Here is a 24,193-nt window from a genome sequence, read left to right as displayed (position 1 = left end):
TTATTTTATTATTCAGTCAATCCTGAAATGGAACCTCAAATTATTATCCATTTGTTATTGATACAACTAAAAACAAATTTCAAACTAATAATTCTTGAAGACATTTTTAGTCATCACTAAATACACTCCTTAAGCAACCCAAGAGTCATTGAATATTTTGAAATTGCATTTCCTAATTTAAAGCTGTAAGAAAGAATGACTGCATCAAATTATCTTCCTCTTTCCAACTAACTATTTACCTGAAACTCTTATTTGAAACCTCATGTTGAATGAACTAGTATGGGCTTAGCTAATCCTACAAACAACTTTCTGCTCTTCTCTTCCTACCTATACCCCCCAATCCTTCATATACCTTTTAACCATGTGATATTCTTCAAGTCTCAGAAATTAAAATATTCTGTTGGTCTCAATGAGTACCGGGCTTATATAAAATTTTACAAAATTCAATTCTTCTGGAATAGACAGGACAAAAATTCTAAAGCAGTTTTTCCTCTAAATCACCACCTTCCTATGGACCAGATAAATTCTAATTAAGAGTTAACAATATTCAAATCTCTAGCTACATTAATCCATTAAAAATCAGCATCATAGGTGTATTTATTTCTCAAAAGTGCTTGAACAATACACTTAATGTACTTTGTGCATTATCTGAAAATAAAATCAAGAAAACAATTTCATTTAAAAAATTACTGATAAAGAGCAAAATACCCAGGAGTAAATTCAACAAAGGAAGGTCAAGATTTGTATAATAAAAAATATAAAACACTGTTGCAAAAAATTAAAGAAGAGCCAAATACGTGGAAAGACATTCCATGCTCATGAAATGGAAGATTAATATTGTTAAGATGGTAGTACCCCCCAAATTGATCTACACATTCAATGCAATCCCTATCAAAATTTCAACAACATTTTTTTCTGTAGAAATAGATAAGTTGTTCCTAAAATTCAAATGGAAATGCAAGGGAACTGGCATATTCAAAACAATCTTGAAAAATAAGAATAAAGTTGGAAGACTCAGACTTCCTGATTTCAAAATTTATTACAAAGCCACAGTAATACAAAAAAGTGCTGTACTGGCAGAAAAATAGACATACAGATAAATGTAATATAACTGAGGATCCAGAAACATACCCACACATCCAGGTCAATTTTTTTTCAACAAAAGTGACAAGACCATTCAACAGGGAAAAAATAGTCTTTTCAACAAATAGTTTTGGAACAATTGGATATCCTCATGCAAAAGAATAAATTTAGAACCCTACAACACATCAAGACCTAAGATTAACTAAAAATGAATCAAAGATTTAAATGCAAGAGTAGAACTGTAAAACATACGGGGAGAAACACAGGGTTACATCTTCCTGACCGGGAGTCAGCCAAAGATTTCTTTAGATACAACACCAAAAATACAAGCAATAACAGAAAACATAAATTGGACTTCATCAAAATTAAAAACTTTTGTGCTTTAAACTATCATAAAAGTAAAAAAGACAAGCTACAGAATACAGAAAATATTTGCACATCATTTCTCTGACAAGGACTTATAGCAAGACTGTATAAAGAACTCTCACAACTCAGCTATAAAAACACAAATAATTCAATTTTAAAATGGGCAATGGGTTTGTGTAGCCATTTTTCTAAAGAAAATATACAAATGGTCACATGAAAAGATGCTCAATATCATTAGTCACTAAGGAAATGAAAATCAAAACTGCCATGAGATACCACTCCCTATGTACTAGGATGACTAAATTTTTTTTTTTTCAAAAAAAGGCAAAAAACAAGTGTTGGTGAGGAGGTGAGTAAATTAGGCACCCTCATGTATTGCAGTGGCGGATGTGCAATGGTGCAAACACTGTGGTAAAAATTTTGGTCACTCCTCTAATAGTTAAACACAGGGTTATTCTACCATGCGGCTCAGCATGTCTACTCCTAGGTATACAGCCAAGAGAAAAGAAAACACATTTTTACAACATTTACAAAAAGACTTGTAAAAGAATGTTCACAGCAGCATTATTCATAATAGCCAAATGCAAACATCTATCAGCTGATCAACAGATAAATAAAACGTGGTACATTCATACAATGGAATATTATTCAGCCATAAAAAGGAGTGAAGTATGAATACATGCTGCTATAACATGCATGAACCTTGAAGACATTGGGTCAAGTCAAAGAAGCCAGACACAAAGGCCATAGATACACAAAGTAGATGAGTGGTTGCCAGGAGCTAGGACAAGAGAGCAATTAGGTAGGGGATACTTATTTTGGATGATGATAATATTCTAGAATTAGGTAGTGGTGATGGTTGCACACATTGTGAATATACTGAAAACTACTGAATTTTTCCGTTTAAAATAATAGGAAAAATGATTTGTGCATTTCACTTCTGTAAAATATACCTCAATAAAGCTAACATGAGGGAAATAAAGGTCAGCAACAATTATTTTTAAGAGTATGTAAAAGGCTGGTAAGGAGAAAAAACGGGTAGAAAAAGATCAGCATCCAACTTTATAAACAGAGGTATCCACAGACATTATTTGGTATAAATGTACCAGTGCAAATCTATCACTGACTCTGCAGAGACAACACAATTAATCATAGTCCAATAGAGCCCATCTATACAGACAGAGAGGTAAAAATCAGAAAGGGAGTAGTATGTTCGTGCTTTCTTTAACAGTCACTTTAAGGAATGTTATCCTTGGAGAACTTATGGCTACCCCAAAAATCATGGGAGTAAATGAAATGAGCTTCATAAGGATTAAAGTCTTTCTTCAAAGACCTCTACCTGTCAACAGCCACTCAGCCAGAAATGGTGCTAGCAATAGATACACTGCCTACATGCTGTGGACACCAGCCACATAAAGATCCTTCTCAAGTTATTGTTCACCCATCTAAAGGAAATAGCTGCTGGGCCCTTAGCATGCTCACAATGGGGTCACAGGAGGCATGGGAGGCCTTCCATGGAAAGTCCACCTCTTCATGAGTCAGAGTCCTACACAGAAGAAACACCACAGTCCCACAATAAAGCACTTTATCATCAGATTGATCAAAAACCTGTACATGAGTGTGTTGCCATTTTCATCCATCCATTCAAAAAATATTTACTGAGCATCTACCATGCATCAGGTACTGCAGAGATACAGGAGAATGCTTATTCTTGTGTAACATTCTTTGTGGGTATCAAGAAGGCAAAATGACACACTCCTCTGCTTACAACCCTGCAATGATGCACCACTTTTCTGCAAACAAAAGCCTTAACCATGTCCTGTGAGGTGCTATATGATAGGGACCTACTTTCCCACACCACACCCTTTACCTCTCTGACCTCACCTCCAACCTTCCTAACCCTTGCTTCCTTCACTACAGTCACTGGCCTCTTAATTAGTCTACCAATGCACTCAGCATGCTCCCTCATTTGGGCCTTTGCACCAGCTGTTCCATGACATTGAGAAATATTCCCTGGATTTGCTCATGGCTCACTTTCTGTACTTCCTTCAAGATTTTCCTCAAATTGCACCTTCTCCATGAGGCCTGCCTACCCTGAACACCTTATTCAAATCACAACCCACTTGCCGCTAGCATTTCCTAGTCTTCTTACTCTGTTCTAATTTTCTTTCTCTTTCCACATTCCATTTTAACATGCTATGTAATTTCCTTACTTATACTTTCTTTTATTGCCCATCCCCCAGGCTGTAAGGCCATGGGGGAGGAATTTATTTTTTGTCTGTATTGCACACTACTGTCTCTCCAGCACCTACTACAGTACCTGCTGCATAAATACTGCTGAACGAGCAGAAACAGTAAAAATACCTTTAGAACACTTTCTTTACGAAAAAAAAAAAAGCCTCTCTGGACTGGATATTTGGGGATACCATTTTAGAGCACCTGAAATCACAGCTATAATTCTATGGTCCAAGCAGCTACACTGGCCTATGAGATGTGAAGGTGAAGACACCCTATCACTCAACAGTGGATAGGATTTCCTAAGATACCTGAACACCACTCAACTGTGCTTCCCATCCCTGCTCGTCCCATTAATACCTGTCAGTGAGCTATGTGGGTGGACAAAAATTATTTATATATAAAATGTTTATTATGTAATGGTCTGCCTTTTCCGCAAGCAGTCCAAAGGAGATTGGAAACAATGAGCTGGAAGAGAGATCTATTTACTCTAGTTCCTAAATCTTCTCTGATCTTCATAATCCCTGGTATCTCAAGTGATACATGTGGTCACTTAAATTTTTTGTTTCCTCATCTTGTTCTAATTTCTTTCACTCCTCAAAAAAAATAAAGAAGAAGAAAGAAAAAAATCCCTGGTGCTTTACTCCTAAGTAAAGTTTATCCATAACGTATTGTTAAAGTTTCCTTGATTTTATTTGTAATTCTTGTCTAATCTTGTACATTCACAGGCTAAGAAAACTCAAGGCCATTTAATCATGACGGCTGTAATCAACAGAAAAGACTTCATTATTAAAATGTTCATTTTGAAATGTGTGAAAATTGTAAATGGGGATGATGTGATGTGTATATGACACGAGATTATCGGGATACAAAATGGGGCCTAGGGAGGCACCTTTGTTTGCCTTTATACAACAGTACAAAAGTAATCACTTGGCTGAAAGCAGATGCTGTTTTCTATCCTCGTCACTGGTTAAATCACTTGTACACACACATTGTCTTAAAGCATTTCAACAAAATGCCACTGATTGGTCTGCAAAATTGAGAGATTAAGATCCACCTCAGAACAATTTATTTACCTTCTAAAGTGAAAAAAAAAAAAAAAATGTTGGCACCTTCAGCTGAATAGAAAAAAATCCCATGAATTCCTTTCCTGTTTTCAAAACCTGAGCCTAATTTCTCAGCACTATGGATTCAAAATAATACATGTTAATGGATTTAGCACCAAAGAATCGAAACATTACATCTGCAGGAAAAAAAAAACAGTAGAAGAGACAGTTTGTTTCCATTTTAAATAGATGTTTAAGCAAAATAACCTGTTTAGAATATTCTAAAACAAATATCAGTTATTTATATCTACGCCCTGCAAGTTAAACAATTTTGCTTTATGTGTATATTAACTTTAAAAGGTCTTAAAAATTCCTTTGAGGTGAAAATGGCTTTTCTCCATGGTCAATAAAATTAGAATTTTTTTTTCTGGCAAATGAATTTTCAAAAGCAAATGTCAAAACTCAACTTAGAAAAATTCCAGTAGCTCTAATTCTATTATTAAAACTAGTTTAAAATAAATTTAGGCAGCAAGTTGTATACATATTAGAATATTTCAAGGCATTAAGCATATATTTTAAGTGAAAGAATATAGAAAATTATGCACAAATGAAAACACACAGATTTTACTCCATTGCTTTAGAAAAGTTAAAAAAAGTTTACCAGAATTTACAAAATAAATAAAATAATAAAGTTGGTCATTAAATGTTTTTAGTTTAAACTCTAAGTATATGAGAAAGCACCTGTACAAAATATTTATTTGTATTTGCATGAATAGCATTTTTTATTTATAAAAATAGCAAGCACATGCTAGCCAAGGCTGTCGTCAATTTTAAGATGAAAGTCATTGAATGATCAGAAAAGTATTAATTATACCATCTTCCACACTGAACTGAGAATAATTATCAATTCTAGGCTGTTACATTGACTGCAAGAACTTATTTCTTGATATTCTTTCAAGACTAATCCACTTAATTCTGAAAAAGAAAAATGATTTTTTCTGAGTGCCTACTACATGCCAGGACTATGCAAGATGCTGAATATGGGTATGAAAACAAATGAGATTGCTTTTGCTTTGTGGTATCGATACTTAGCTGGGCCAATTTCCTTTACATGATGAGCTTAATATGCAACTGTAAAGCAAGTTAATCAACAAGAGTTCTCTGTTATATTCTATCCCCTACTTTTCCATAGAGCTGTATAGTCCTGCAAATGGCCAGCAGCAGCAGCAACAGCAGCAGTTGATATGGGAAATTGAAGCCAGGGCAATCACAGCAGGAATTTAACTTCTGATGGAGGAAAAGGATGGAGGAGCAGGAGGAGGAGGAGGAGGAGAGGAGGGGGAAGAGGAGAAACAAAGTATTTTAGTGGTTCGTTTATTCTGATGCCTATCAGAAAGCAAGTTGAATCAAACAAAGTAGCTTCCATTCTGTAACTTTTCTGTTTAAGAAGAAAGAGGTAGACCACAGTTTCTTTATCAGGACACATAAAAAGCACTATTGATTAAGGAAAATATTGTTAGCCTTCATTAAAATTTAGAATTTCTATTTGTCAAAAAACACCATTAAGAAAGTCAAAAAGCAAGCTACAGACGAGGAGAAGGGATTCACAAGACATATATCTAACATAGGATTTACATGCAGGATATAAAAAGAACTCCTACACATCAAAAACAAAAAGATAGACAATCCAATATAAAAAATGGGCATATGATCTGAACAGGAACTTCCACAAAAGGCTATCCAAATGGCTAGAAAGCATATGAAAAGGTGTTCAATGTCATTATTCACCGGGAAAATGCAAATTAAACCACAACAACATACCATTGTTCATCTACCAGGATAGTTAAAGTTAAAGAACTAGTATCAAGTGTTGTTGAGGATGTAGAGTAACTTGAGTGCTCACACATTGCTGGTAGGAGTTCAAACTGGTTCAACCACATTGAAAAGCTGTTTGGACTCTTTTCTGAAGTTAGACCAATGTTTATCCTAAAACCCAGGAATTCCACTTCTAGGTATATACCCAAGAGAAATGAATGCATGTGTTCACCAAATGACATTTACAAATATGTTTGTGGTAACATAATTCATAAAAATCAAAAATTGAAATCATCAAATGTTCAGCAACAGTAAAGAAATTGTGGCATATTCGTATAATGGAATGCTACACAGCAATGAAAAGAATGAACTACTGACATACATGATAACATAGACAAAACTCACAGGCCCAAAGTTGAGCAAACAATAGATGCCAGACACAAAAGAACATATACTATAGGATTCCTATTTACATGAAATCAAAAATAAAAGACAAAACAAATCTATTGGTCAGAGTAGAGGTTACCTTTGTCGGTATCAGCTGAAAGAGAGGGGGTACATTGGAGGTAGTGTAAATGCTGTATTCCTTCTTCTTCCTGGTGGTGGTTACAGGGGTGTCTACATAAACAAAAATGTATGCTCCTACCATGATTGCACCTCTGAATTGGTCACCTGATTCTTTGAAGTCAATAAGCCAGATCATGAATGTCCCCTGCTCAAGCCCATCAGTGGCTCCCATTTCACTTGGAGTACAAGTCAAACTATTTTAATGGCCCACAATAACCACATTTGGCCACTCCAACCCTTCTAATTTATTTTGCTCCTTGCTGCTGCTAAAACATGCCTTAAATATTGCTGTCTCAGGGCCTCTGCCCTGGCTGTTGCCTCTGCCTGGAATGTTCTTCCTCGAGATAGCCACCAACCTCCCTCTCTCAACCCCTCAAGACTGTGTTTAAATGTCATCTTCTCACCAAGCTCTATCTGAGCTCATCCTGTTTAACACTGCAAAGCCCACACTTTAGTGTGTGCATGTGTACCTGTGTGTGTGTTTGATTGAAACCAATCACAATCAGGTTTGCCACACTGAATAAATAAACTGAGCTTCAGTGTATTACCAAAAGAGAGAAAAACACACTTTAAAAAAGTTTAACAATTTTTTAACATGCAAAAGTAGCTCACATTCTTTCTCCTTTAGTCTCCGGTAAATATTTAGAATATACAAAAAAAAAACAACACATTTTTTATGTGGCCTCTGGGGAAGCTGGAAAAAAACAGCAGGATGTGGGAAGAATATGATGATCTGCCTAATAGCGTCAATGGTGTGTGTGTGTGTGTGTGTGTGTGTGTGTGTTGGGTATGCAAACATACAGAACAGAAGGAAAGAATTGAAAGCAGTGATGCAATGTGTAAAAATGAGCCCATAAGGAAAGTTAGCAAGAGCTTTTCCTTCATTTTGACCCCAAATAGGATGGAAACTTTTCCTTCTGGCTGAGGAAATGAGTTTGACTAAATAAGAGTGAGGTACGAAATTGGAGGTGGGAAACAAAGGGTCAATCAGAAGCAAAATGAGAGGGTAAATTGTTTTCTTCTGTCATATGAGAAAGTTTACCAAAAAAAGAGAAGAGTGTCTCAGCTGTGGTGTTCTTGTATTTCTGGGACTTCTCAGGGGCTTTCACAGACCTGCAGAAGCAGCTACTGAATTACACTCAGGCCACAGGAGCGAGGGGCTGGTGACCTCACTGGTCCAGGAAGGTAATGTAGCAGGATAGCCCTCCTTTGTACAACTGGATTACCCACAGCCACCTGTCCCCATCCCAGCAGGGGAAAGGAAAAAAGCTGATGCTTGTGTCAGGGGGTTTTAAGAGATGAAAGTGTGGAAAGACTTTATTTTAGAATAAGCATAGTCTGTGTAAAAGCATAAACAAGAGAAGCAGAACATCGGGTTCACAGAAGTAAAAAGACCAGGTTTACTGAAATGTGTCCCATTACAGAAGCCTGAGGGTAAATTAGTCAATGAAAGGGAAAGTATACACACATTCTAAAGTGCCAGGCAAAGGTTAGGTGTTTCTCTTATAACACACCTCAAAGCGTTGGCCAATGGGCCGGCTCTAATGGCTTGGTTATGCCATTGGTAATAACTTTGCCCTCAGTCTAATGCTATAGTGAGGAACTCCCCTACCTAGGTATTCAGGTTGAAACCTCTTGAGGGTCATCCGTATGTTGCTGGTTGGGGTGATGGACACACAAGAAGGATACACTGACTTCCCTACTCCTGGCTGAGCCCTCACATTTTCATTTTGCACTGGGTCCTGCAAATTAGATTGCCGGCCGTGTACAATGGGTTGAGGTGTGCTGGGAAATCCTCTCCTAATGAAAAGGTCAGTTACTGCACCTTGTACTTCCTGTCACCAGGGATCTATTCCACTTCCCACTACCTGTGACCATGCTGCTGCCCCCCATGATGCTGTCTTACCACCCTCCTTCCATCTGGCAGCTGACAGCATGGGCCTTGGCTCCAGACTGGCCTGTCCCAGGAGAACTGGAGGGTAAGGAACAGCTGCTGTTGGGAGCCACGCCTGTGAAATTCTTCACAAGCCTCATGTAAGCCATATGCAAAGCTCTGTGCCTCTAGCAGCCTTCAACTGCACTGCCAACCACCCTAAACAGCCTCATGGTTATTCATAAGTAGGACTGGAGTCCAAGGACAAAAACTCTAGGAGGATCTGACTGACTAATGGATGCGTATTTCATTTTCAAACTGCTTATTGGTATATGTTAAACTTTGTGATATATTGTTGTGAATAAAAGTAGATAGGAAAATGCTTTTAAATTCAAACTAAGCAACATTAGATAAAGTGTCACAATCAGATGTTTTCCTTTGACCAAAGATTCATGTATTTTTTAAAACAATCAAACATTTCATATTGAGGACAACTTGTAATTTTTCATATATATAACTAAAACCAATTTTGCTTTCATATTTTGAGACATATGCCCTTTCACTGACAAAAATAAATCTACATAAATACAAATAATGTGCTCCTTCTCAAAGTTGGGGGACATAAAAACTGACAATGAGGCAATGGAGAAGAATCATAAACTAATAAATCTCCAATCCCGTATCCTCTTCATTTTCTCATTCCTCTATATCATGTAAAAAGAACAGTTAGGCAAGAAGAGAACAGATTTTACAAGAATAAAAGTACAAGTCAACAGAACAGTAAACCATTAAAAAAAAAAAGAAAGAGTTTACTAGTTTGGGGAGCTACCATCCCAAATTCTTACTTACCTCTGGATGGAATCTGGCTTTGTTTTTCTTTATATTGTATTTTTTTTTAGGTATTGGGTATTAAATTAAAACCTGCAAGGTTATTCTCTTAATCCAATGTAAGTGACTAACTCTGCAGATGAGTTAATAAGTAAAATAAGGGCTGAAATATTTCCAAAAGATTTGACACCCAAGTCAGGGATTTTTCACTGAGGTCCAAGTCATTCTAAGGGCTCCATGGATGGCATTTTTTATGAGTTTTTGTGAGTCTCTTGAAACAATAAAAAAAAGTTATGTTTGATGTGTCCTTTAATGAGAGAAGAGTTAATAGCTTTTGCCAAATGCATAGGGACTTGTGAAGTCACTGCCCCTACCAACCATTAGGATCTCAGAAATAGAGTTTAATTAGCACCAACAGTTCTGGCGGAATCTTCATAGTGAGTATCGGATTGCATGGTTTGAAGGGTGCGGCAGAATCATCCCGGCGAGTATTGAATTCCTGCTGTGGTGAAGACTTGGTACTAGGCATAGCACTATCAGACTAGTATTGAGACAACCTGCCTGACTTGGGGATATTCCCACTACAACTCTCCTGGTGGCAAAGCACTATGCAAACACTGTGTTTTTCCTCCTTATGGTGCAACAGTGATTGCTGCAAGGCATTTTCCCTTGGGTTGGCGCCTCTGATCACCTCAACAACCCTGGGAGGCACACAGAAGAGGTATAATCAACTCTGCTGGAAAGAGAAGAAACTGAGGTGTTAGGAGAAAGCATTCGTTTCCCCTCATGCTCCTACAACAGTCTTCAGATTAGGAAGCTTCTGCTTCTCTCTCCAAGAAGAACAGCTTTAGAAAAGAACCTGGGGGGCCTTTTTCTCCTGCCCAGTCATGCCTCCTCTTGGGAGAAGCAGTGGCATATCTATACCTGCCAGGTGGCTAAGGAGAAGCTGGCTATGTGAGTTTCTCCCTGGGACCCGATCCCCAGAAAAAAGACCCGGATCCTATTCGGTTCCCATCCTCCTCTGTGTAAGCAGCAGGTCAGGGCCCAGAGCCAAGACCTGACAGCAGGGGCAGATCAGGAGTTCAGCTTGCTTTCTCTTTCTGCTCCCAGTGGATGCAAGGGTGAGGTTCTAAGAAAGCGCGTCTGCCCTGCAGACCCAAACTCTCCCACCAGGGAGTTGTCTCAGAGTCATGCTGAAAGAAACGAAGGAAGAGAATGAATATTAGAGATCCCAACTCTGGTAGGTTGCCTCAGTTTCTAAGTCTGCCTTATTGGTAACAGAAGTGCTATTTTCATCTCCATTTGTGTGACTTGTGCGTCACTTCTCAGGTGGTTCCAAATTCAAGAGTGAAGAACAAGGTAAGACTCATTATTCTCTCTTAAATTCCTAGCAAGAGTTTCATGGACCTAAATGGTTTAATCAAGATCACATACCTAATAAGCAGTTTGTCAATGATAACCACGTTTTCCCAATCCCTTCTCTTCAAAAACAAAGAGGAGTACCAGGAAACAATCTCAGAAATTCAAATGTATTATTTGGACAATGAGACTAAGTATTTGAAGTGTGTACTAACCCAGAAAAGCATCTCAGGTGTAGCTCACATATTATTTAAGAAACAGATAAATCCCACTTTCTACATTAAGTTTAATTGAATTACTGTGGGTTAACATTCTCAGGCTCGGTTTCATCTGTAAAATGAGGGGTTCAAGCAGGTGATCTCCAGAAGCCCTCCCAGTGTGAACATGCTCCTGGTATTTGAGCCCAAACCAGTCTATAAAGATCTGAAACTTTTCCTGAAACTATCATACAATCACAGCCTTATTCTCCACCATCATATTTTCTACCTGTATCCATAATTTAAGCATTTTACCATAACATTATGCCCTCCTGTAAGTTCTTGCCAGAGAATATTATATGCAACCCTCTTTACTGCCTAACTCCTACCAAAAGCTCAAGATCTTTTGTCCACCTAAAAATAACATTAAGAAAGCAATGGGAGAAGAATTCCTAAAAATGATTAAGAAAATATAAACAACCCAATTTTTTAATGGGCAAAAGAGATGAACAGGCACTTCACAAAAGAGGCTAACCAAATGACTAACGGGCATAAGAAAAAGGTCTCAACTTATCAAGGAAAGACAAATTAAATCACAATGAAATATGACTACATGATCACCAGAATAGATAACATTTTAGAAGAAAAACAATACCAAGAATTGTTGAAGACATGGAGCAATTGGAAAGCTCAGACATTACTAGTGGAAGTATACGCTGGTTTTGGAAACTAGTTTAGCAGCATCCTCTAAATCTAAATATGCATCTACCCTAGGACCAGCAGTTCAATTCCTGGAAGAAATAAGTGCAAATATCCAATAAAAGCTATGAATAAGAATTCCCATAGCAATTTTATTCACAACAACCAAAAAAGGATGAGGGAGACAACTCAAATATACATCAGTGATATAAAGGATACATGATATAAAGGATAAATTATGATGTATTCATGTGATAGAATACTGCATAGCAGTGTAAAATATACATCAATGATATACATCAAATATAAATCAATGATATAAAGAATAAATATACATCAATGATATAAAGGATAAATATACATCATGATATAAATATATGATATAAAGGATAAAAAATAAGGATATAGGATATAAAGGATAAATGATATAAAGGATAAATGATATAAAGGATAAATAAATTAGGATCTATTCATGCAACAGAATACTGCATAGCAATGAAAAAGAATGAACAACTGCTAAACATAGAACAGGGATGAATCTAGCAGACACTATATTGAGCAAGACTGAAAGAAAATTAATACTGTATGGTTCAATTTATATATGCATCCCACTTAGAAGCATAGCCAATCAGTTGTGCCAGAAGTCAGAGAAGTGATAGATATTGATTGGGAATAAGGATGAGGGAGCCATTGGCTGCTACACAGTTCTAAATTTTGATCTGTGTTACTTTTAAACAAGTGTTTACAGATGTAAATATTTACCGAAGTATATACTTGAAATTAGCTGGTCTTTACACACTTTACTAGGTGTATGTTACACCTTAATTTTAAAACAACAGCAAAACAATAATAAAAGCACAGATTCACAAGAACATTCATGAGAATTAACTAAAGAATGTCCAACTTCTTGATTTCTTGGGATAGTCTAAATTTTATGCTTGCATGAAGGCAGATCTACATGCCTCTTCAACTGCACTGCATCCCTTCAGCCTCTCATTAGAAATTAGGCTTTAGAATTTATCTCCTGTTTTATGTTGAGGGCTTTCTAAGAAACAAGATGAAATCTGATGTCATTTTACTCTATGGATGTTATTTGAGGACATTTTCTACCATCTCTTCCTGATGGAGAGGCAATGGAGAAAATTCTTTAAGGGTTCATGCCAGGAAAGCTGTTTCTCTTGAGCAACTGGTATGTTTTTATGTGATGGAGGCTGTTAATTCTGTAACTGAACTTCCTGGTGGTCAGAACAAAGAGAGGGGAAAAACACACAACGATTGGCTTGTGACTCTTTTTCTGGCTTTCCACCTACTTCTTGAGCCACTCTCTTTTAGGGCTTTCTGGAACATTTATCTTTGTTAACTACTTTTATCCCTGGTTTCATTTTACTTTTCTATCCTTTTTTTTTCCTACCATAGTTTCTTTATTATTTTTATTGTATTGTACTATTATTGTACTACTTGTTATTGTACTATATGGCAATTCCTACAAAAGCTTTGTTTTAAAACATAAAGAATCAGTAGATAAAAATAAATACAGAGATGCAACATAATGTACATACATAAGGGAAGGCATTTTAAATACTATTCTGCTCACTAACCTTTACACATAAGCCTGTTTTATCTCTTTAACTGTACTCTAAGCTCCTTGGGCCTGGCCCATGTATGTTTTTGAACAGTTCCAGGTAGACAGTAGGGGCCTAACAAGTACCATTTGACTGCTTCTGTGCAATTAGAGCTAATAGCAATGGTTTCAGAGCATGTGGTACAGAACATGAACACATTTTTAATCCATGAAAGAACCCTTGCTCTAGGCCTGCAAAAACTTGCACATGATTTGGAAATTGGGTTATTTTAATTATAATGTCATAGAGAATGACATGTATTTTAATCAACTTCAGTTGACAATGCTGCAACCACATCATAGCTGCTGCTGATTCCAAACCATCTAAAGAATTACTTCCAGGTTTTAAGAACTTGCAGCTTTGTGAGTTAGGAGTGCAGCCTGCCCAGCCGCTGCCTGAGCCCAACCCTGCACGATCCAAGCCTTTGTCATTAGGTAGGTTTTGAGGACCAAGGTCCAGGGCCAAGTGTGATCTCCAGGACTGGATCCCAGGCCCTGGGGAATAGGCACCTCCCAGAGGCTATGCTTTTCCTAACAATTTTCTAAACTACTGGCAAGAATTTAGCTTCTCTGCCCTTCAGCATAGTCAGCAAACAGCACCAAAGTTTTGCTTGGCACTTCCTTTTGACAACATCTTGCAGTTTACACAGCTGGTTCTCTATTATAAAAGTTGTGGGTGACCTTTAGTACATAATAATGCCTTAACTTTTGAGAAGATGGTTGCCATTTTTGCCCACTGACCACAAAACTTCCTGAAGGGAGATGATTCTCCACCATTAAAACTGACTGACAAGGTTTCTTGATTTGCTTAATTAAGTAACCATGGGGTATTGCATGCTGAAATAGTTATTTCAGAATTAAACCTTCCTGGTTCTTTGTGTTAATGTTATCCTACACAATAAACAGAACTATAAAGCCTTTTATGACTTATGTTTTTAATAAAATAAGTAGAAAATTTGTTGTTTATAAAGAGATATAAAGATATAAATGCAAATATTGGACACATCAACTCCAATATTTATAGAGAAAAGATGGATGTTATTTGAGAAAATTATTTGAGGAGCTGAAAAAATATGTACAGATATGAAAGAAGATTATTTAGGGAGCTTACAAGATAAGCCTACTTTGAGAACCTATTGTGTAATCATGTCTTAAAACTTGTTTTAAAAATCACAGTGAAAAATTTCAACATCTTTAGGAAATAGTTTTTGGAAGCAAACATCAAGTAGAAAAGAATCCACAACTTGAAGAGCTGTTTAGCAGAGAAGGTTGGTTGTAACATGTTAAAACTTAAAGATTTTTCATTGAGGAAGTGATTCAAATGCTATAAAGCAGCACTGACCATGAAAGCAGATGGGTGGATTAAAAGGTGTGAGGAAGCTCTGGCTACTTCAATTGGATCCAATTAATCCTTCTTAGGAGGAAGATCACATAAAGCAAGTCACTCTATTCATGCTCAAGTAACCGGTGAATGAATAAACCAATGACTGGATGAAAAAAAAAAACACTGAGTATCAAAATATTAGCTTTAAGAGAAACCCAAGTAGTCTTCTGGACTCACCTCTTCATTTTATAGAGAATATAAAGCACATATGGCTGAGGGGCATCTGCAAGGCCATATGGCTAATCGATGGCAGCCGTAGGGCTCGAACTCAGGACTTCTGCTTCCTCGTATATAAATACTTTCTGCATTTCATTGTGTTCTCTTTTTATTTTTTAAAAAAAGCACTAAGAGAAAAAAAAAAAAGGAAGCATTGTTTGAAGAGGCTGAACTCTGCAGTTATGTGCGGGGCCAGGGGAAACAGGAACTCCTCATTCTGATAGGGCTAGAGAAAAGAGGATGTTTAATCAGAGACCAAAACAGATTGTTAAAGGCTACACTGTGTCTCCCCAAAATTCATATGCTCAAGCCCTAGCCCCAGTACCTTAGAAGGTGACTGGATTTGGAGACGGGGTTTTAAAAAGGCAATTAAGGTTAAGCAAGGTTTTATGGGTGGGTTCTAATCCAATATGACTGAATTAAAAGAGGAGATTAGAACACAGACAAGCACAGAAGGAAGACCATGTGAAGACACAAGGAGAGGGGCTTCAGAAGAAACCAATCCTGCTGACACCTTGGTCTGAGACTTCTAGCCTCCCGATTGTGAGAAAATCGATTTCTGTTGAGCCATCCAGTCTGTGGCACTATTATGGCAGCTGCAGCAAGTTAACACACAGGTATCAACTTCTGCCTTTCAGAGCCACAGTAAAACCTGCAATCCCCAGTTATGCGGTGGTTACTAACAGTCCATGAAGGTGTGAGACACATGTTGTTTTCTATGACTATTTTTAGCTTACTGAATATAGCCAACACAATTATACAGGTATTTAATTAAAACGCAGATTTTTTTTTTACTTAAGAAGCAAAGCTGACTTGATGGTAGCAAGCATCTAGTTAATGCCAACCAGCATCCCATGTGGAAGGAACTACTGGGTTTATTTCACTCTAGATGGCAACCATCAGCCCTGCAGGAACTATGATCCTACTGGACGTTGGCAAATGGGTCTCAGGTTAGGTGTCGATGCCAGTCCATTAGCAATGGCCAACTGACGTCTCCTTTTTAAAATGTACTCCAAGATGGAGTCTTGGTTCAGGAAAAGGGGGCCCTAAAAATGGGCCTGGGTAACTGCCCCTGGCACAGGACAGCAGATATGCCCCAGGGAGTGGCGCATCTGAAGGGCAGATCTGTTAAATGAATACTGAGGAAACATGGGAGCCACCTTTTATGTTCAGTTACTTTTGAAAACTATCTTAACAGATAATAACAAATATATTTTTAATGGACTAAGAATAGGGAGAAGAGATGGGAAGAGATGGTAGCAGGAGAAGATAAGAATTGTCTGCCTTTGGCAGATGACATCCCTGCCCACAGAATGATAGTTTTTTTTGTTTGTTTGTTTGTTTGTTTTAATTTCGAGACGGAGTCTCGCTCTGTCGCCCAGGCTGGAGTGCAGGGGCGCGATCTCGGCTCACTGCAAGCTCCGCCTCCCGGGTTCATGCCATTCTCCTGCCTCAGCCTCCCGAGTAGCTGGGACTACAGGCGCCCACCACCACGCCCGGCTAAATTTTATGTATTTTTAGTAGAGACGGGGTTTCACTGTGTTAGCCAGGATGGTCTCGATCTCCTGACCTCGTGATCCACCCTCCTCGGCCTCCTAAAGTGCTGGGATTATAGGCGTGAGCCACCGCGCCCAGCCTTTTCTTTTAACTTTGAAGTTCAGGGTACATGTGCAGGTTTGTTACATAGTAAACTTGTGTCACAGGAGTGTGCTATGCAGATTATTTCATCACCCAGTTATTAAGCCTAGTACCCATTAGTTGTATTTCCTGATCCTCTCCCTCCTTCCACATTCCACCTTCTGATAGGCCCCAGTGTGTGTTGTTCCTCTTTGTGTGTCCACATGTTCTCGTCGTTTAGCTCCCACTTAAAGGTGAGAACCTGTGCTAACTGGTTTTCTATTCCTGTGTTAATCTACTAAGGATAATGGCCTCCAGCCCCATCCATGTTCCTGCAAAGGACATGGTCTTGTTCTATTTTATGGCTGTATAGTATTCCATGGTGTATATGTACCACATTTTCTTTATCTAGTCTACCATTGATTGGCACTTAGGTTGATTCCGTGTCTTTGCTATCATGAGCAGTGCTGCAATGAACATATGTGTGCGTGTATCTTTATAATAGAATGAATGAGAGTTTTTAGTAATAAGGCAAGATATGCACACATGTCCTTCAGGAACAAGTATTATCTTGTTCTTTCTTCCATTTGCCAGCCCCACTGCCCTACCTCTACGGCTGGCTGAAACATGCTCTTAGCAGTTACAACACCTGGAATTGTGCCCATGTGGTTTATCCAGTAAACAGTAATACAATAGCCATTTGTATACAAACAGTAAAACTGTCCTTAAGGAATTTGGATTTAAAGAAGCAACTTCCTTACTACATAAAAAGACCAGGGAGAATTTATTACTAATAGAAAACTGTCATAGGAACTTTCTGAAAGTCTCCTTATTCAATACCACATGTAAAAATCACTTTACTCCCATTAGAGAAGGAAAGAATTTTCATTACTTTGAACATTTTAAATATGGTTAATTTCATTACATATTATATATTATATTTTTTCCAAGTGAAACTTTAGGTTGTGAAATACTGAGTCATTTTAAGAAGTTTTTTTTGTCTACAAAGGATTGGATTAGATTAATTATAAAAATTTTCAAAATAAAATCCAGTTTAAACTTATTAAGTTTTATTATAAAGTACAATTATTATATTAAGGCACAATAGCTTGGCATATAATTTCACATTCTGCCTTTATACATCTGAAATTAGACAGTGGTTTGTTTCATAGATTCCAGACAAATCCTAGAAGCAACAAATTGCAAGACAATGTTAAAAATGTAGAAGCTTTGGTTCCTCGCACATAAACATGCTTTACACTGTAATGTTAATTCACTTAAGAGTTCCAGTTTGCTTATTTTTTTTTTAGATTATACGTTTCCTCCATCTAATCAATGTGTTATCTTATACAGTTTCAACAATGTAACAATAATGCTACAAAATTTAAATGAAGATGTAATCAATAGTAGGTTAAGATAAATTATTTTTACTTATGCATTCAAATTACTCTTATGGCCTCAGCAATGTACACTCTAGCAAAAAATCAGTATTTTTTCAAGTAAAACACAGGGGCAAAGGAACTTTAAGAAAAGTAGGCCAATAACTGCAGTTACCATATAACATTTGTGAATAATTTGCTGGGTTTCAAAAGTGCAAGAAAAATGCTGCACATTTGAAATCTGGTGAAAGGTAAATGAAGACAAGGCCTAGAGCAAGGTTTACATGCCAAGGGTTAGAAAAGAAGTGAATACACAGCTGCTTTAAGTCCAGCATTTATAATCTAAAATATGTATAAGGAAAATACCCTGCAAATAACTGAATTAACCATGAGAAACATATTTGTGAATATTGTAAAGCCAAATTCAATAAAATATTCATTAAACAAGTTCACAAGCAGAAACGGAACCATAAGTTTTAAAACTCGTATAAGCTTCATGCCATCTCTTAAGGCCTAAGCAATATTGTATTTATAAACATAGCAATAGTGGACTCCTAAGTAGTTTATGGCCATCTTCTGTACTTCTGGGAGATACCACAATGCAAAACATACTCAGGCAAACCACCAACTCAAGGCCAAGGATCTTGCAGATTTATACTTAAAAAAAAAAAAAAGAAAAGAAACTATGAGACTCAAAATCTACACATTAAAGAGATAGTGATTCCATAAAATTTCCTACTATAAAAGATAATTCTTTCTTGCAATAAAACAATTAAAATTTTCAAATTTGCTACCACAGTATGGCTGTGACAACTTTTTTCACAATAAAAATAACAGCAAATGAACTGTGGGAATAGTTCTAATTTGATGTGAAATTCATTTAGGAGTTCAGTAAAATTTGGGGCTAGGCACGATGGCTCATGCCTGTAATCCCAGCACTGTGGGAGGCTGAGGCAGGTGGATGACTTGAGGTCAGGAGTTCGAGACCAGCCTGGCCAGTGTGGTGAAACCCCCTCTCTACTAAAAATAGAAAAATCAGCCAGACCTGGTGGCATGCCTGTAATCCCAGCTACTCGGGAGGCTGAGGCAGAAGAATCGCTTGAACCTGAGAGATAAAGGTTGCAGTGAGCCAAGATCACGCCACTGCACTCTAGCCTGGGCAACAGACCAAGACTCTGTCTCAAAAAAATAAATAAACAAAATAAAATTTAATTCTAGCAATGATTGGAACTACTTATATCTTATATTCAGTTGTAAGACAACATTCTGTAGTGGTTATTTTTCTTCACTGACCATCAAAATTAACTCCTAGGAAGTCCACCTCTCCTCCACCAATCAATAAGAACACACATGATTCAACAATTAGCAGATGTGAGTGGTCTCCCTGGGTGAAAAGGTAATGTCTTACAGTTTTCTCCCTTCTCCCACCATGAAAGGGGATGCCTTGCCACGGGATCATTCCCCAGCAACAACCCCACGAGCAGTGTGGATGCTTTGTTTACTACAATGCAGACTCTAAAAGTAAAGTTTTGCAAAAGATGGGAAGTGAATTACTATTCCTAAACACTGGTTCTATTCTGATACTACTAATACCCAAAGCAAGTATTTAAAATGTCTAAGTCAGGTTAACCTTTTTAAAAAACTCACAAATTCAGACACTATGCCTAATTTTTTGAAAATGCTCCAGTGAATGATTTCTAAGAAAAGGTCATATAATTAAATTGAAAAATGTAAGAGGTAAGTCTGATAATCCCCAATTTCCATAAAACTCAACACCTGCAGCCCATGTAATAAATCAGTTTGTGAATCTAATTGCTCTTGTTTTGCATGCTTCCATGAGCCTGCACAGCTAAGCTAACACTATTGTCATAGCCTTAATCACAGTCAGGTTTATTTTTGTTGGCAGCCCTATGCTAATCATTGTATTATGGGTCTTTGCACTTAATTCACTTAGATTATACCCTGATACTGAAAACAGATTGTAAAACAGGAAGGGTTTCTGAATTGTTTAATTAACTATGAGCTGTAATTTCTATTTATATCTAAGCGAAATGTTATAGCTCTGTGTTAAATATTCATAGGAAAACAGATTATTCTGTTTCTAATTTATAATACTTAAGCTTGTTGTAATTTAGAAGTTATAGCTACCCACAGAGTGAATATACCAGCACTTTTTTCAATGTTTTGAGCCAATTTCTCTTACGTGAACTAACCTCTGGAACAAAACACCTAATTTACTAAATGCTATCTTGGTGGCCTAAAAGAGTTACAGCAACCTCAAAGTGGCCCAGCTTTTACCCTCTGTCTTTACATCTTCTACCAAATGCTCCTTTCAAGGAACCATGGGGAAACCAATTGTGTCAGTCGATTACCACCAATTATTGTTGGTCAATTAAATTCTCAAGAGCCAGAAAAAGCCTGGTATCTACCTCACATTTTTTTAACCTCACTCACTTTTTCTAGCATGGTAAACTGTCTAAGAAAAAAAAAAAAGGAAGAGTCATCAATTAAAGTGCAATCATATGACCCCAAAAGCACAGGCAACAAAAGCAAAAATAAGACAAATGAGATTACATACATCAAACTAACACTTCTGCACAGCAAAGGAAACAATCCACAGAATGAAGAGACAATGAAGAAAATGGGAAAAATATTTGCAAACTACATATCCGCTAAAGCAGGGGTGTCCAATCTTTTGACTTCCCTGGCCCACAATGGAAGAAGAAGAATAGTCTTAGGCCATACATAAAATATAATAACACTAAAGATAGCTGATGAGCTAAAAAAAATTACACAAAAAATCTCATAATGTTTTAAGAAAGTTTTGGCCGGGCGCGGTGGCTCACGCCTGTAATCCCAGCGCTTTGGGAGGCCGAGGTGGGTGGATCACGAGGTCAGGAGATCGAGACCATCCTGCCTAACACAGTGAAACCCCGTCTCTACTAAAAATACAAAAAATTAGCCGGGCGTGGTGGCGGGCGCCTGTAATCCCAGCTACTCGGGAGGCTGAGGCAGGAGAGTGGCGTGAACCCGGGAGGCGGAGCTTGCAGTGAGCCGAGATCGTGCCACTGCACTCCAGCCTGGGTGACAGAGCAAGACTCTGTCTCAAAAAAAAAAAAAAAAAAAAAAGAAAGTTTAGAAATTTGTGTTGGGCCACATTCAAAGCCGTCCTGGGCCGCATGCGGCCCACGGGCCATGGGTTGGACAAGCTTGTGATTAGGGATTAACATCCAAAATATATAAGAAACTCAAACAACTCACTAGCAAGAAAACAACCCAATTTTAAAATGGGCAAAGTCCCTGAATAGGTATTTCTCAAAAGAGAACATACAACAGGTATATGATAATATGCTTGATATCACTAATCATCAGGGAAATGCAAATTAAAATCACGATAAGCTGTCACCTCACACCTGTTAGAATGGCTATTTTAAAAAGATAACAGATAAGTGTTGGTAAGGATGTGGAGAAAAGGGCACCCTCACACACTCTTGGTGGGAGTGTAAATTACTACAACCATTATGGAAAACACTATGGAGGTTTCTCAAAAAATTAAAAACAGAACTACCCTTTGATTCAGCAATTCAACCACCAGGTATTCACCCAAAGAAAATCAGTATGTCAAAGAGATAGCTGCATTTCCATGCTTATTGCAGCATTATTCACAATAGCCAAGTTATAAAATCAACCTTAAAGTTCATCACTGGATGAATGAATTTTTAAAATTGTGGTATATATAATGGACTACTACTCAGCCATAAAAAGGAAATCCTGTCATTTGCGAGAACATAAATGACCCTGGAGGACATTAAATTAAATAAACCAGGAGCAGAAAGATAAACAGTCCAGATCACTCATATGTGGAATCTAAAACAGTTGATCTCCTAGAAGTGAAGAGTAGAATGGTACAGGGACTAGGGTGGTTGGGGGCAGAGTGGAGGTTGCTGGGGGGATGTTAATGAAAGGATACAAAATTTCAGGTAGCTAAAAAGGATATGTTCAAGAGATCTATTGATCAACACAGTGACTATAGCTAACATTATATTGTATTCTTCAAAAATGCTGAGTGTGGATGTAGAGTGTTCTCACCACAAAAATGGTAACTATGTGAAGTAATGAATACATTAATTAGCCAGAGTTCCTCATTCCACAATGTATATATACTTCAAAACAGTATGTTGTACATGATAAATACATACAATTTTATCTACCAATTTTAAAAAATAAACCTAAAGACTCTTAAATCCAATCACATTAGTCTCTTGCCATGAGAGAACCTATTTGCATCAAAATATTCTAATAGAGTAGAATTATGTTCAGACTTTTCCTATTGATTAATCTGATCTCAGAACCCTTCTAGATGCTAATATTTTCACACAAACCGAGAAGTGGTAAATAAAAGAGGAAGAAGAGTATAGGAGGGCACCACCACATCCTCTCCAGGAACATTTAGTGGATATAATGTTCATGAACATTCGCTACTAGACTATATTCCATCTACAAGACCACATGGCTAGACAAGCTCAGCCAAGGGCCCTCACAGGATCTCTCTTCACATGTGAAGAGAAAAGGGTTCCAACAACCATAGATAGCAGGCAGGACCTCAGGACCTCTTCTGCTGCTGGACAATCAATCTCCGAGTCTGTTAAAGTATATGTAATTGGCATTTAAGGTAAATATGTAGAGATAGGACCCTGGAAAGTCCTTGAGTGAGTTTTCAGAGACTATATTGGAGTCACAAGCAGGGCTGAAGAAATGAGTCACTAAAGAATGATTGCTCTTTGGACTCCAAGTATGCATCATCTTTGCACGACTATTAAGCCATGAACTGGAAACATCCTCCTGAGGAAGGCATCCATTAAACTCCCAAACAGAAACTAGGTGCTTGTTCAAGTTTAATTTAGACAAAGACAGGGTGCCCCCTGCCAGCTCCAGCAGGAGGAGCCAATTCTACACAGAATGGGCTGTCCGTCAAAGAAACTGGGACACTAAATCAACGAGGGTGTGTCTGGGCGGTGTGGAGCTGGGGACCCTCTGCTTAGGGGTTTTCCTCACATTCTAAATAACATCTAGGGGAGGTACACTTGGTCAAACTCAGCTTCCAGAGGAAAGTAGACTTGAGTCATCTCTCACCGCTAGAGTCAGACCCTCACTAAATCCGGTTGGTCCTTTCTTTGTGATGACTTCCCTTTAAACACCTTCCACTTTATAAGATATTGAGCACTTTCTCTATAATAATATATAACAGTGGGTTGCTTAGTCTATGCTAGATACTTTCATAAATGCCTGACATTTACGCCTGTGAAGTAGTACAATCATCTCTATTTACAAACACAGAAACTGAGGCACAGAAGTGCTAAGGAACTTACTAGAAAGAGTTCAGTTACTAGATGATGGAGCTAGGGCAGAGTGCAGTCTGATTCCAGGACCTGCTCAGAGCCGTAATGTTACATGAGGCAAATGAAAATGAGCAAAATTCTGCCCCTGCCCACTAAGAGACCAGAGATTATTTGCTTGCTTACTTGTTTCTTGTTTGCAGGAATAGGGGTGGGTTGAAAACTATAGAAAGCTCAATAAATTATTTAAATACAGTGTGACATGACTATAACAGATTTATGAATAGAGAATCTAACTCAATCTGGAATGTAAAATGTGGGGTAAGAAATGGGCTGAGTGTTGCTGGAGAGGCTGAGGCATGGCAAGCTTTGTATACCAAGAACCTCGGGATTTATACTGTAGCTTTAGGAGACCTGCCTTTTGGATGGATCATTCTGGCTGCACATGCCAGAAAGGCGCAAGAAAAGAGATAGAGGGATAATGTTGGCAATTATTTTATAACGCAGTCGGGGAAATTTAAGGAACAGGTTGACACAGACTTGACAGCAAAAGTGGAGAATTATTTTAAAAT

At 37.7% G+C, this 24,193-nt stretch overlaps 1 protein-coding gene across 9 annotated transcripts in view; it reads right to left on the bottom strand.

The window, feature by feature from the left end:
• The window catches only part of EYA1 (EYA transcriptional coactivator and phosphatase 1), a 329,028-nt gene that overhangs the window by 277,909 nt on the left and 26,926 nt on the right, over nucleotides 1–24,193 (bottom strand). The gene's annotated exons all lie outside the window — the stretch shown is intronic.

This window comes from Hylobates moloch, unplaced genomic scaffold (assembly GCF_009828535.3).
Source record: "Hylobates moloch isolate HMO894 unplaced genomic scaffold, HMol_V3 SCAFFOLD_9, whole genome shotgun sequence".
Classification (NCBI taxonomy): Eukaryota; Metazoa; Chordata; class Mammalia; order Primates; family Hylobatidae; genus Hylobates; species Hylobates moloch.
This window is presented reverse-complemented; position numbering and strand designations above follow the sequence as displayed.